General features: G+C 59.1%; 1 protein-coding gene and 1 long non-coding RNA gene across 2 annotated transcripts in view; one reads left to right on the forward strand and one right to left on the reverse strand.

Moving 5' to 3' along the window:
- The window catches only part of BANP (BTG3 associated nuclear protein), a 304,623-nt gene that overhangs the window by 225,850 nt on the left and 64,042 nt on the right, over window positions 1-14,731 (forward strand). The window lies entirely within an intron of this gene.
- LOC105261283 lies at window positions 7,614-10,177 on the reverse strand. Its single transcript, XR_891195.4, has 3 exons — window positions 9,979-10,177; window positions 7,860-8,129; window positions 7,614-7,774 (listed from the first exon to the last, which is right to left on the reverse strand). It is a non-coding gene; the product is annotated as an uncharacterized LOC105261283 (long non-coding RNA).

Raw genomic sequence — 14,731 nt, forward strand, 5'->3', positions numbered from 1 at the left:
CAGGGCCGTCCCCATCTGTCTCTTCGCGGGGCCTCAGGTGCCCCGACTCTGCGGGCTCTGAGCCCGCCTGGCCCCGCCTGTGCCCGTGCTCCCCGCAGCGTCCTCAGGCCCCTTGCCCCACAGACCGGTCTTCAAGTTTCCTTAAATATTCCAGAACTCCTGTGGGACGGCACCCTGGTAGGACTGTGCTCCTGACTTCCGCAGCTGGCCGACTTCTCATTGAGTGCCTGCTGTCACTCGATGCAGATTTACCCAAGCCTTAAACTGGAGACACATTCTTTGTCCTTATCCTGAAATCTTGTACGGAGCCCTTCAAGGGAGGGTTTAGATAAAGGGGCTCTTTTCAATGGAAAGGAGGAGATGGGGTCAGGGGCCCACGGAGATTCCCCAGGGGAGGGCGAGTGACTGCCGTCTGGGGAGCAGCCGCGGTGCCGCTGTCCCCGAAGTGCGCCGGGCTCCCGGCACAGAGCAGGCTCCCTCCCCGGTCCCCGTCCCTGCTGCGCTCCTGTCCCTCCATCCGTCTCCCTGGGGCTCGGGCCGGGAAGCCACAGCCAGAGGCTTGCCCCAGGTGTGTGTGGAGAGGGATCTGAACACCTTCCACGTCTTCGGGGGCCTGGCTCTCTGCACAGTTGCCGTGGGCTGAACTCTGTCCCCTGATGAGATGCATCCTGGTCCTACCAACCCCCGGCCTCATTTGGAAATAGGGTCTTCGCAGGTGGAGGAAGATGGGGTCATTCCGGTGGGTCCCTTTAAGAGGAGGAGAGACCCGCGGGGAGAGGCCGCGGAAGCTGGGGCCCCAGGAGCGGTTCTTCCCCCGGAACCCAGGCGGCAGCCAGACCTGCCGGTGCCCCCCACGGGGAGTAGATCTCCCCCAGGGTGGGGGGCACCAGTGTGGGGCCCGTCGCGGGTCCTTGGGAGGAGGGCTGGCGCTGAGACGGCCCGTGTGCCCTCCGCAGCTCGGGGCCCACAGCCCGTCCGCGCGCTCGTTTGCCTCTCCCCCTTGGCCCTTCGGTCATTTCACAGCCTTGTTTCCACCCCCACTCGTTTCACCGGCGAGTCCGGAAGCGTGGATTCCAAAGGAAAATCATCACAGCGCAGGGTCGCGAGTGGAGATCTCGCCAGGGGCCGGGGCCGCGTGCCCGAGCGTGGGAGGGGAGCCGTGGCGCTGAGCTGGGCCCCGCTCTGGGCTGTCTCCACCCCTCCTCACCTGGCCCAGGTGGTCCACACGGGGCCCTGCGGTCCTCGCGCTCCTGCCCCGACTCCATATCAGCGTCTCTGAGGGGCCCTCACCCCTCCCTCCCTCGATGCCCACACGGACTGAAAGCACGTCGTGTCCTGCCGCCGACGTAACAAAGGACCACTGGCGGGGGACTTGCGACCTCATCCATGTCGTCTCTCCAAATTCTGGGGGCAGAATCCAAACTCGAGGTTCCTGCAGGGTCTACGGCCGGTGACCGCGTCGCCCGGTGGCCCGGTGCGGGGCACACGTGCGAGCCACCTGGGACCCGGGCCGTGTGTCTTTGGGCCTCGTCTTCCCCGTCTGGACATGGGGGTCTCGGCGCCTGCATCCCAGCCGGTCCCCTGGGACGGGGGCTCAGCGCCCCCTGGATTCTTGCTCTGCTGTGAGATGGTTCAGTTGGTAGTGCATGCTGGAGGCTGACCCTGAACTTTCTGAGCCGGTAACTTGTTTTTTTGTAACACGTTCTCCCTCTAAAGTATTTGGAAAACACAGAAAAGTAGATAAAGGGCAAACAGACACGTGAGGGAGGCCGTTTTTCATGCTTCCAGCATTCTTCCCCCACGAAGTGTCTCCGCGGTCGGGATTGACCCGGAAAGCGGTTTTTGCACGGCCCCCGGGGAGGCCCGCCGGGTCAGACACCGCAACGGCCTTCGTTTTCGGTGAAGACACAATCTGAGGAGTTCGTCCCTCCGAGGCTTCAGACATAAAGGGATTTCCTTGCATCTCACCAGACGAATCGACCCGAGGAAAATTAAAAAGTCAGAACCGGGCTAAAGCGATAAAATCAACGTCGACGTTTTCACCATCGTTCCAGTATTTTTCCGCGAGAAGAGATCGCCGCAGACTCGGCCGAAGGCCCGGACGTGTTTGCGCAGCGTCCCCGCCGGGCCCGGCAGACGCGGGGAGGAAGTGGGGGAGCTGCAGGCCTCTGAAGGACACAGAGGAAGCAGGAGGAGGCTCAGGCAACGCGTGTCCCGTTTGCGAGATGACCCCCGAGGCGTGGCGGCCGGCGTCCAGCGGCACTGGCCTCGCGCAGCTTGAGTGCCTCGTTCCGGAGGTGTCTATGACGAGGAGGGACCGGTGCGCACAGGTGCCTGGATGCCCAGCAGGTGGTTTCTGCACCACACGCAGTTTGAAAACTTACAAAACCCGCCAGCCAGGCATAAAACAGGAGCCCTTGCCTGAGCCTGTGACTGGCCCACATCCTCCCCAGCGGTGGGGACTGTCCCTAATGGGATACAGGACATGGGAAGCCAGCAAGGGCCCGTGAGCTCATCCACGTGGTGAAGGGTGAGCTTCTGTGGTTCAACCCCATTCTCTTGCTGCCCCCCCCACCCCAGAACCACGAGAACCCACGGTGGGTTTGAGCCTCCGCTTGGAGGTCTGGTCCATTTGTGAGTGGGTCTCCCACCTGTGGTTTCCACAGGACCTTGTGCTATTTAAGTGCTTTTCTGAAACATGAAAGTGAAATGCGAAATGATCGTTTTCCTGTTGGAGCGAGCTCACTGGTGTTGGTAGGTGCACTCTGAACCCGCGTGGTCGGTGACAGTCTTGCCCAGCAGCTCCGTGGACTCCTGAGTTCACCGCTCGGCACTCAGATCAGCTTCCCCCACAGTGAGCCGAGGGGGGGGGGGGTCTCAGAACCGGCAGCTGAAACATGCAAACGGGCTGGGGTTCAACATCCACAGAAGCCAGCAGGCAGCGTGAGGCTGGGGCAGGGAGGCCCCTGCTCCGAGGGCACAAGGAGCCAGGCCAAGGAAGGTCACGGCTCAGACTGTGGCCCAGGGCACTGGAGGGACTGGCCGGGTCGGCCTGTGGGGACCGGCGTGCTTGTGTGGGGTGGAGGGGCCTCTGCCCCTGGAGTCGCCTGCCTAGGGGAGACCGGCGTGTTGTTGGCGGGTGTGTTTCGGACCCTCTCGGTCAGCAGTGTTCCTGCTGTGTGTTTGGAAGCGCTGACAGTCCCCACCTGGCTGTCAGCAAAGCCTCGTTCCTGTCACATGACGGCGGGACGGTCTGGACCGAGTGCGTCCTATCAGCCGGGTATAAACAGGCATCCGGTCAGCAGCGCTCATGCCTTTCCCCCTGGACTCCCGGAGCCGCCCTCCCCACCCCCGGCACTCCCACGTGTCCGCGGACGGAGGCTGCCCGTGCCCAGGGCTGTGCGGAAGGACAGAAACCTCAGCCGGGCTCTCAGGCCCCCAGGGGCAGGGCCCCGATGCAGCACGCACCTGTGTGACGGTCTGAGGCACCATCCCGGCCCCGGCCCTGTCCTCCAGCCTGTGGCCTTAGGGGTGAGTCCCCATGTCCTTCCTTTGTAGTCACTCGTGTCTTTGGGTTTGTCTTCTGCCGGGATCGGCCCCAGAACAGGCTTGCGTCCCCGGTTCCGCCCGTGAGCCGCCCCGACCGCACACGCCGGAGCCCGGCCTGGACTCAGAGTCTGCCTTGCCCGGTCCTTTCAGGGGGTGGAATCTGTGCGTCCCCGACCAGACCGGGAAGCTGGGTTTGAAGCCACCTGTGGGGCCCCATCCCCCGCTCTCCTTCAGCTGTCCCCGGGGGGGTCTCACTAGAGGGAGACAGGACCTCCACAGGATCCCCGGCCCTGTCGCTGACCTCTGTCGCTGACCTCTGCTGCCCAAGTTATGGTCCGGAGGTGGGAGCTTCAGATGACCTTGGGATCTGAGGGGAGACACCAAGCACTGTTCTCCGTCGGGGGAACAAACCCCCGCCCCTCTCATGTTTTCCCTTAATTAATAGACTTTCTTTTCTAGAGTGGTTGTAGGTTCAGCCACTGCTGAAGCCTCTCCCGGCTCAGTGCCTCCCTCCTGATCTCTTGGGGTTGGGGACCGAGGTTTGCAAATCCCTACTTCATTTAAACCCCGAGGCCGCAAAGAGACCGTGGTACTTTCCTGTCTTCACTGGAGATGGCTGGACCCCCATCGTCTCTAGCACTGGAGGCCAGAGCTGGGACACGAGCGTGACCGGCTGCCCCAGCCTGTCCCAGTCGGCGGGGGCGGGGGAGGAGTGGACTCACCTGTCCCCAGCCACGGCCACTCCTGACGTGTGGAAGTGACGCACCGGAGGGACACCGGGGCAGAGGTCCTTGTGTGACGATGGGTGGGAGTGAGAGGGCGGGGGAGGGGAGTCGTGGCGGGCGGGGCCACGTCAGGGGTGGGGCCGCCGGGCTTTCCTGTGCGGCCGCTGTGGTGAACGCGCTGACCACTCGGCCTCAACGTCCCCCCTGTGCCTGGCCTGTGCCGGAACCGAGGGGGGTGTCGGGATCAGCACAGTGCGGACCTCGGGGTCCGGGGGGACGTAGGGGTGTGGATCACACGCTGCGGAGAAGCTGAGTTTCCTCCCGAGCTGGGACGGACGAGCACGTGAGAAACCGGGCAGCACAAAGGGGTCTCTGCAACTCGGACAAGCCCCTCCTGACGGAACTGTGGACACGGGGTGCGTCATCCAGCTGTTGCCCGTGGCCCCGAGGCCTCCCATCACCGGGGCCAGGCTGTCGGGAAGAGAAGGGCGCCGGGGGGGGGGGTGCTGTGGGAAGCCCCCTCCCCAGTTTGCACCAGGGGCCCCCACGGCATCCGAGGCCTGGCCACCGACCCTCTCTCGGTGGCGTGGGAGGGAGACACCCCCGCCGCCTTCACCGGGCTCCGTCCGGGGCCGGCGCAGACGCCGTGGCTCATGGCCCGGGGACAGCTGCTCACGCGCACGTCTGCACGCGTCCCACACAAGTCCTCGTGCACGTGTTGTGCACCCGCTCGCAGGCACATCTGCTCACGTGCGCGTCTGCACGCCACGTGTGCGCTCACACGCTCCGTTAGCGGGCCTTCCCTCGCGGGGCAGCGGCGGGGGCTCGGAGGACTTCTGTTGCCCCAGGAGAAGTGTGTTTGCTTGGGTCCTGGGAGGCTCAGGGGGACAGACCCCAGACCTCGCGTGTCCCCTGCCTGGGGCCGACTGTCTGTTGTTGGGGGGTGAACTCGTGACTTCTCAAGGCCCAGGTGAGGACCAGGGATGTGGCCCAAAAGGCAGGCGTGCCGGTACGATTGGTGTTTCTCCCCTCGTATGTGTGACCACAGGAATGTGCCTGAATCCCCCGGGTGGGGAAGTATGACACCAGGTCACCGACGTCCTCTGATCTGGAGGCTGATGTCCCACCCGTCCTGCCAGGACACCGCACGGGTTCTCCACCATGCAGACCTGGAGGGAGGTGGAGGGGAGGTGACAGAGCACGGCTGGGCCTGGTCTGCCCCCATCGGCCCCTCGGGAGGCGGGCTGGGGAAGGCGCCTGAGTGCCCAGGCTGCAGGCTGCACCCCCCCCACTGAGGAAGGATGAGAGGCTTACGGAAGCCCGTTCCTGGGACTCCCGCACTCTGGACGGAGCAGCCTGGGGATCCTGGAGCTGGGCTGGACCTGGAGCCCGGGGGCCTCTGCCCAGGAGCCCCAGAGAGCTTGCAGGCTGGGAGCCGTCCCGTCCTGAGGACACGCCTTCAGGAACGGCCTCCCCGAGCCTGCACCACTGCGCCCCGGAGCCTGGGCGGCTGGCTGGGGTCCCGGGACTCTGCGTCCCCACTTGCCCCGCGAGCCTCCACCGTCTGCCCCAAGGGCCGGGAGGGGTGACATGAGCATCCCTCTTTGTGTCCCAGCCCACACCCGCACCCGCCTGGGGACGCAAGCCTAACTCCTCCTAACTGTGGAGAAGGCAGGAGGCCGGGCCGCGCTCTAGCACCTGGAGGTCAACGCTTCCTGACCGGGGTGGTGGGGGGGGACCGCTGCAGCAAAGCCGGGACACGGGGCGTGGGTGCCCTCCGGAGCTGGGCCTCCCTTGCCCGATTCTGGTCGGGCCCTCCCTCGGCACCCACGTGCACTTGTGGGGAATGGACCGTGTGCCCCAGAAAAACCCCGCAGGAGATCGGGCAGGCGTTTCCAGAGGCGCCCCAAATGCGGGAGGCGGTGGCTCCGTTTCCGAGGGGCCTGGGGGACGTGACAGCGGGAAGTGAGCCCATCCTTGGAGCCGCTTGCTTCGGGGCAGGGGTCCCTCCGTCGTGGCTGCTGGGGGCCTTTGGGGCACTCGGCAGGGCTTTGTGCAACCAGGACAAAGGCACCTTCCCCAGGACACAGCGCCGTCGTGAAGGCATCTGACAGCCGCCTGGTGGCAGGGACCCCGGCCCCCACCCCCCGCTGGAAACGGCCGCTGCGATTATAAGACCTCGTGCTGCCCCACAGGCTGCCTCCCCACCTGCCTGCGCCACGGCCCTGCCCTCTGCAGAAGACACGACAGTGTCCTTTCTTTGGTCCCTGCAGCCGCTGCAGCGAATGACCAGGGCGGGGCCTGACACTGCGGACTTCATTCTCCCCCAGCCCATCTCTGCACAGGCTCCGGGAGGGTCCTTCCTGCCCCTTCCAGCTCCTGGGGGACCCAGGCATCCCTCAGCCTCTTCTCAGCGTGCATCTGGCCAGCTCCCCACCTGGAATAAGGACTCCAGTCTTGGGGTGGAGGATGCACTTAATTCACTATGACCTCTGAATCGCATCTGCAAAGCCCCTGGTTCCAGAAGGCCACGTCCTCGGGCTCTGGGGGTTGGGACTTGGACATACCCTCTGGGGGACACCGTTCAACTCATAACAGGCCCCAAACGTCAACAGGGCTGAGGCTGAGAAGGTTGCCGTCCACAAAGAACCTCGCGCGTGCCCCGTCTCTCTCGCGGGGGCTGCCCGTGCGAGGGACCGGGAGCCACCCCCCGCGTCGCCCCACCCGAGTCCGTGCCGCCCCCGCCTGCCGCTGAGACTATACGGGAGACCCGTGCATCCCCAATCTGCGGCCCCACGGCGGGGGTGACTGGAGAGGATTGGGGCGCAGGGTCGTCTTCGTGGCCCGGAGCGTCTGGTGCAGAAGGAGGTGGGCCAGGGTTCTCTTCCCGGAACGCCCAGCTCTGTGGTGTGCGTGCCCCTCCCAGAAAGGGCAGCCGCTTCTCCCTCCACTCCCAGCCCTGTTCCCACCCCGTGCAATGCCACTTCAGGGGGAGCGTGCCCGGCAGACTGCCAGGTGCGCCTTCCCAAGGCAATGGCGGGGAGAGGCCGGGGCCGGGGGGGGGGGGGTGTGAGTCCTTCCGGAACCAGGGCCAGGCTGACACAGCTCCTCCTGGCCTCGTTCTCTGCGTGGGCCTCACCCCCCACGTGGGCCTCTCTGAGCCGCCATCTCCCTGGGCTGGAGCAGGGCTGGGTGGGGGCCCGTCCGTCACACCCGGGAGGGGACTTACTGCCCAGGACGGGGCCGGTGGGGGCAGGGAAGGCCCAGGTCATGGGTGCAGAGGAGGGAAGGACGGTGTGTTAGTTCAGGCTGCGTAACAAAGCACCACAGACCAGGAACTTAAACCACAGATGTTTATTCTCTCCCAGTCCTGAAAGCTGGGATCAAGGTGTGGACAGGGCTGGTTCCTCCCCAGGCCTGTCTCCTTGGCTTGCCGATGGCCACTTCTCCCCGTGTCCTCCCGTGGTCGTCCTTCTGTGCGTGTCTGTGTCCCGATGTCACTTAAAAGGACACTTCCTGTTACGTTGGGTCAGGGACCACCCTGGTGACTCCATTTTAACTTAGTTACCCCTTTAAAGGCCTTACCTCCAAATGTCACATTCTGGGGTTCTAGAAATTAGGATTTTGACACATTTTGGGGGGCCATGGCTCGGTTCATAACAGATGGATCTGAACTTCGAGTGTGGCCAGTGGCACCGAGGCCGGGGTCCCCAGCAGCGTAGTGATGGTCGGATCTTGCCAAAAGGGTCAGCCTGGGTTCCCCGGCCAGGACGCCAGCCATTGCCCGAAAGCAGGAGCCTCCGACACACGGGGTCTGGCAGCTCATCCTTAAAAACCCAGGGTGTTTACACATTCCTGTAATGAAGGGGAAAAAAACCCAACTAGCAAAAAACCAGAGCAATTATTCACTCTTGCTTTCTTAAGCTGCAGAAGGAGCTGGTTGGGAAATCATGAGTCAAGTGAAATCCTTTATGGAATGAACAAAACAAAAGGAACAAAAGCCATTTGACTTGCTCACTGAGCCCCCCCCAGCCCCCCGCGGGGAGACGCTGACTGGGGCTGGGAACGTTTACCATCCTCGCCGCCCCCAGCTTGCTGCCCTGTCCCGGCGCTGGCTGTCTGCATTCCCCTGTATCCTCTATCCAGATGCTTAAGTCACTGCTTATAATGGCACAAAATGTCAGGAGGTGGCTCTCAGAGTCTGGAAAAACAGTGGAGTGTCCTTGGCCGCCTGCTGACCCATTGGCTCCACACGGAAGCTCCTTGCCAGGGCACCTACCTGAGGCACTTTGTGCCGCACCGTGGACACGGGGGCTGAGCAGGTCTGTTCACAGCCTGCGAACGCTCGTCTGTGAGCCTGTCCTGCTGAGCTGTCCTGCGCCCACGCGGACGGAGTCCGGGGCCTATCTGCAAGTGGCTTCTGACTTTGGGATGCAAGACATAGGTAACCCCGTTTCCCTAAGTTCCTCCAGGAAGAGCGAGTGCCCTTCAGTTGTGTTCTCACTTGGCCCTGGTCTCCTGCTCTGCAGCTGTTTGCTGATGGACCACCCAAGGACTGCACTTGTCAAGGATAGAGAGACGCATCTCATCCACCCTGTGTTCCAGGAGAGCACAGGGAACAGAGTATCTCATTCAACCCTGTGTTCCCAGTGCAGGTGTAGAGAAGTAGAGAAAAAGAGCTACCTTGTGTGTGTTTTTGGTTGGGTGGATGGATAGATGAGTGGATGGGTGGGTGAATGGGTGGATGCGTGTATAGACAGGTGGAAGGATGGATGGATGGATGGATGGATGGATGGATGGATGGATGGATAGATGGATGGATAGGTGGGTGGGTGGGTGGATGGTTTGGTGGGTGAATGGGTGTGTAGACGGGTGGGTGGGTGGATGGATGGATGGATGGATGGATAGATGGGTGGGTGGGTGGATGGTTTGGTGGGTGAATGGGTGTGTAGACGGGTGGGTGGGTGGGTGGGTGGATGGATGGATGGATGGATGGATAGATAGGTGGGTGGGTGGGTGTATGGTTTGGTGGGTGAATGGGTGTGTAGATGGGTGGGTGGGTGGGTGGATGGATGGATGGATGGATGGATAGATGCATGGATAGATAGGTGGGTGGGTGGGTGGGTGGATGGTTTGGTGGGTGAATGGGTGTGTAGACGGGTGGGTGGGTGGATGGATGGATGGATGGATGGATGGATGGATGGATGGATAGATGCATGGATAGATAGGTGGGTGGGTGGGTGGGTGGATGGTTTGGTGGGTGAATGGGTGTGTAGACGGGTGGGTGGGTGGGTGGATGGATGGATGGATGGATGGATAGATAGGTGGGTGGGTGGGTGGATGGTTTGGTTGGTGAATGGATGTGTAGACGGGTGGGTGGGTGGATGGATGGATGGGTGGATGGATGGATGGTTTGGTAGGTGAATGGGTGTGTGGATGAACGGATGGATGGATGGATGGATGGATGGATGGATGGATGGATGGATGAGTGGTGGTTGGGTGGATGAATATAAAGCAGTCACCTAACTGTGACACCCAGGCCATGTTAGGTGCCCAGTAGTGTGGGTAAGAAAGTCCATGATCTGGGAAGGCAGAGAAACCGGCTGTCCCCAAAAGACCTGGAATTCACTGCCAGTGACAAGAAGATATCCTCACCAACACATCACTGCTGAAGGGAAGACCATGAACCAGTCAAAGGACTTACCAGAAGACTAGACTTTGCCCTCGATTCCCACACATATGGTCTCCATGTGATGTCACTGGCTTCATCGAGAGTCTCATTTCATGAAGGAGCAAAGGGAGAAGGGTGTGTTCTGATGAGGTTGTCCCTCTGGGATGAGCACAGGCTCACTGCAGCCTCAGCAGCTTGGGACAGACACAAGCACGGACTCCGGGATGTGAGGAGGCTGAGTAAGTACTGGCCAGACCGTGATGGTCTCTGGCTGTGGAGGCAGGACCGTTTCTCATGGCCCAGAAGAGTAGGGGAGAGGATGTGTCAGCGCCCGGCCTTTCCCACCCTGGATTGTGTCCTCCCACGGCCCCTGCTACCGTCCCCTCTGTGGGTCTGGAGATGTGTCCCGAGGCCAGGAGGTCAGCTGCCCGGGAGGAATCAAAGGCCTCCAAGGGTTCCCAGATGAGTCACTGCATGACAGTCACCTTCCTCATCTTCCACCAGCCCAAATAAGTCATCTCCAGAGAGGGGAATTCTGGACCCCAAGAGCTCCCCCCCTCCATGAGTCAAGCCTCCTGGCCTATTTTTAGGCCATTTCTCCAGATTGTCAGGGCAGACAAGGCCTGTTTACACTGGATCGGAGCTGCTCTGGGAATCATCCATCCAAGCATGGACTTCAAAACAAAGAGCAGTGAGGACGGACAGAAGCCATGTGCCCTGGTGACAATGGCAGCCCGGCATGACCACAGAGGCCGAGGCTGGAGCAGCCTTATGTCACTGGACACCTTCCAGCAGCCAGAATGGTTGTTTTGGCCCACCCAACGAAAGCAGTTAGAAGTGCCTGTCTGGGCACCGCGCACACATCACTGGACGCGGAAGGGTCAGCCGGTGCTCCCACGGCCATCGGCCCTGGCCCCGTGTTCCCCGAGGGCCCCATCCAATTCTTCTCTGCCTCCCGCAGCAGACGGAGAGCAACCTGACGGTATGAAATCCACCTTGTTCACATTCAAAACCCTGGCTCTGACCCCGGGAAAGGCTCAGCACAGCCCGGATTCTCTCACCCTTTCACCCATGCGTATCTTCCTCCATTCCACGTCTGTTGTGCTCCTGCCGTGCTGGGTGTGCAAGCACGGGACAGGCAAGCACGGGAGTGACAGGTGTCATGGCAAAGGAGCACGGGGGCCGTCATGGCCAGATCCAGGAGGAGAGCCCTGGTGAAGCAGGCAGTTCATCCAAGGCTGCCAGAGGGCTCGTCAAAACACAGATGGTTGGGCCTCAGCCCCTAAGTGTATGAGTCACGTTTCTAATGAGTTTCCAGTTGTGCTGATGCTGTGGGTCCAGAGCCTCACTTTGAGAACCACCGTTGTAGGGAGAGAGAGCAGCACGTTCGAGGCTGGAGGTGACAATGTCAGTGAGTCAGTGAGTCAGTGAGTCAGTGAATGAGTGGCTGAATGAATGAGTGAGTGAATGAGTGAATGTGCTTGGAGTTGCTTGTCTCTTGATGTAGCTTCCTGTCTCATGTCCAAGAGACGAGGTCTTGTGTACAGGCCTGAGGCTGGTGACCTTTAGCCGACTCTCACCCGTGCTTATTCATCAAACGCCATCCCTGCCCGTGTTTGTTGACCTGCAAGACCGGCTTCAAGCAACATTGTCACCAAGAACAGGAGGGCTGTGTTGCTTCCCAGAGAAATCAGCAGCCTCTTGACCTAAGAGAGGAACTGTTGAAGGCGGAGAGGCGCTGGGGAAACCTGTGGTTAGGGACCCCTCTCCTGGCCCAGGCAAGTCAATTCAAGGTAATGCACGTGCCCTGGGAGCAGCTTGTCCACCGAAGTCCATATTCATGAACCGTTACACGACTTCACCAGGCGTGTTCCACAAGTTTCTAATCAAACCACTCCACAAGATTGGAGATTAAGCTGCATTTCCAATGGTAAAATCTGTACTGGCCTAGAATAAATACTCATTTGGAAAGCCCAAGGCAGGAGAGTATACCAGAACTTTTTTTTAAATGTCTGTGTTAGGGGCACTACCCACTTGTGTCCCCAGAATAACAGCTGCCATGTGGATAGTTGGCCGTCATCAGTGTCAGACCCCGGGCGCTCATGGGCCATTGGGATGCACCGAAGAGAAATATAATTGTCCACATCTTAGGACGGAGAAAGAACTTTCAGCGTGAATGAACTTCACTGAGATGTGGAGAGGCATGGAGGAGGCCCTGTGGAAATTACCAAGAAAAAAGTTGCATGGATGAATCGGGGCAGATAGGGGTAAATGTGAGAAAGTGGGTTGAGGGCGTCTGCGTCTGATGGCAGCTTTGAGCAGACATTCTTGAATCTTCCGGCACCCCGGGACTGGCCCGGTTTCTCTCTCAGGGTCATAATCATCTTAACATTCTCCCCAGTTAGTTTTATTTCCATAGAATTTATAAAACTGAATGTATGCTAGACTGTGAGGGCGGGCTCCTTGTGACATGGCATGACAGGGAGGGTGTTGTAGGAGCACGTGGGTGCTCTCAGCGTAGCGGAACCTGGGAGCTAGCAACCTCACTGGTCTCAGCTCCTGTGTGTTACGCACAAGGAAACAGGTGCCCAGAGGCACAGCTACCTGTGTAGGCAAAGCAGCTGGGCTGGGACCATGCCCTTCTCTCCACGTTACTGTGCCTTGACGTGGTTTCCTTCTCCTCCCCACCCCCATGATCTTGCCAAGGGCCCATCCACAGCCAGCCCTATTTCCCTCTGTCTCTCTCTCTGTCTGTCTGTCTGTCTCTCTCTCTCTCTCTGTCTGTCTGTCTCTCTCTGTTAGGTCTTCAATACCTTGCAAATTAAGGTTTGTGTGCAGAGTGAGGTAAGGGTTCACTTTCTTTCACCTGGATGTCCAGTTGTGCCAGCACCACGTGTTGAAAAGACTTTGCTTTTTTCCATCCAGTTGCCATGACACCTTTTTAAAAACTCAATTAATTACATATGTGTGTTTTATTTCTGGGTTCTTTATTGTGGTTTTGTTGAACTGCTCACCTATCCATACTCCAGTATGATAATTTGTCGGTCCCTATAGATTTATAGTGAGACTTAAAGTCAGATAGTGTAGCTCCTCCGAGTTGTTCTTTGTAAAGATCCTTGGGTAATTCTAGATCTTTGTGTTTCCATATAACAGGAGCAGCTTATCAATTCTACCAAAAAAAAAAAATTCTTTCCAGGATTTTGATCAGGCTGCTTTGAATCTATAGATAAATTTGGAGCAAGATTGACATCATGATGGCATTGAGTGTTTGGATCCATGAACATGGTATATCTCTCCATTTATTCAGGTTTTCTTTAATCCCTTTCAGTAGTGTTTGGTAGTTTCCATGTGGACTTCTTCATCAGCTCCTTGAGACGCACAGAAGATACAGGTCCTGTTCTCAGGTTGTTAGGGACTGGTAGCAGAGACAAGCCCAACACTGGGACATCAGCCCCAAGCAATCTAAGACAAGTTGTCATTCACAGCAGGGTTGTGGGTTGCTCTTGCCGACGTGTAGATGCAGGCTGTACACGTTGCCCTATTCGGTCTTCAAATACTTGTCAGGCACCACCTATGTGTCCGAACGCTGAGAATATGGTGCTAACCAGGTGCAGTCCTATAACGCAATAGTGATCATTATTAAATACTGTCTGACGCTCCTTATGGACCCGGCATTGTCTACACACCTCCCTTGTGTTCCCTCAGTTCATCTCCACACTGCCGTAAAGAAGTGCTATTTTTTTTATAGCAGATAATGTATTGGGCAGTTAAGTAACTTGGACAAAGTCCCCCAGCTGATCGGGAAAGGGACCCCAGGCCTCGCTCTTGCCCACAGGGCCAAGCCGGGCATGGCTTCATGGAAACTGAATGTTGTGCAAGATGCCAGGGAAGGCTCTGGAGTCCGTTCCCATTTTGAACACCCACCCTTCCTTGAGTCCAGAATAACAGACTGGGTGGCCCAGAAGCTTCCATCTCACATTCTCCATTCTCTGATCACATTGACAAATGCCACAAGGGCTCTGGTGCTCTCTGTGAGCATAAGGACTCATAAGATTACTAGATGTGCGGTTGACCCAACCAGCGGTTATTTCCAGAGAACCTCGTTCAGACCAATGGAAAGAGGCGTTGACAATTGTGGGGGGACAAACAATAGACACAGAGTGTGTGCGTGCATGTGCGGGCGTGTGCACGCAAGTGTGTGCGCGCATGTGCGTGTGTGTGCACGTGTTAAAGAACAGCCACCGTTTTACCTTTGGGGGCACATCATCAGGATCTGAATCATGGGGTCACAGAGGAAGGAGTTCAAGGCCATGCAGATGATGTTTAGTTATTTTGTTCAAGGAAGGTTTCCTGGCCGGAAAGGGATGGCTCCCACGTGATGGCGTAGTTCAGCAGGGCAGAACGCCTCCCCTCGCTGCCTGGGGGCTCCATCCTTCATCACTGATCGGCTTTCGCGGTCACGGCCAGGACCCTGGAGCCGTGGGCTGGAGGAGGTCCAGCCCAGAAGGGGTCCGAGTTCATTCGAGGTTCTGGGCTTGAAATTTCAGTCTTGTGGGAGGGCAGATTTCCTTAGGGCTGGAGCTAGCTTTAGGGATGCTGAGCAGTGTGCCGTTTGGCATGAGCCCTCTGCTTCTTTTAGAAACTTGGAAATGGAAGGGTTTGGGTCAACAGTGATGATAACCGGCACCGTGGGAAACGGTTGCCACCGGCCAGCTTGCAGCAGAGAACGGAAGAGGTGCCCCAGCCTCACGGAGCTCGGATCCCAGCCGAGGGGGATGTGCACGCA

This window comes from Felis catus, chromosome E2, assembly GCF_018350175.1.
Source record: "Felis catus isolate Fca126 chromosome E2, F.catus_Fca126_mat1.0, whole genome shotgun sequence".
Classification (NCBI taxonomy): domain Eukaryota; kingdom Metazoa; phylum Chordata; class Mammalia; order Carnivora; family Felidae; genus Felis; species Felis catus.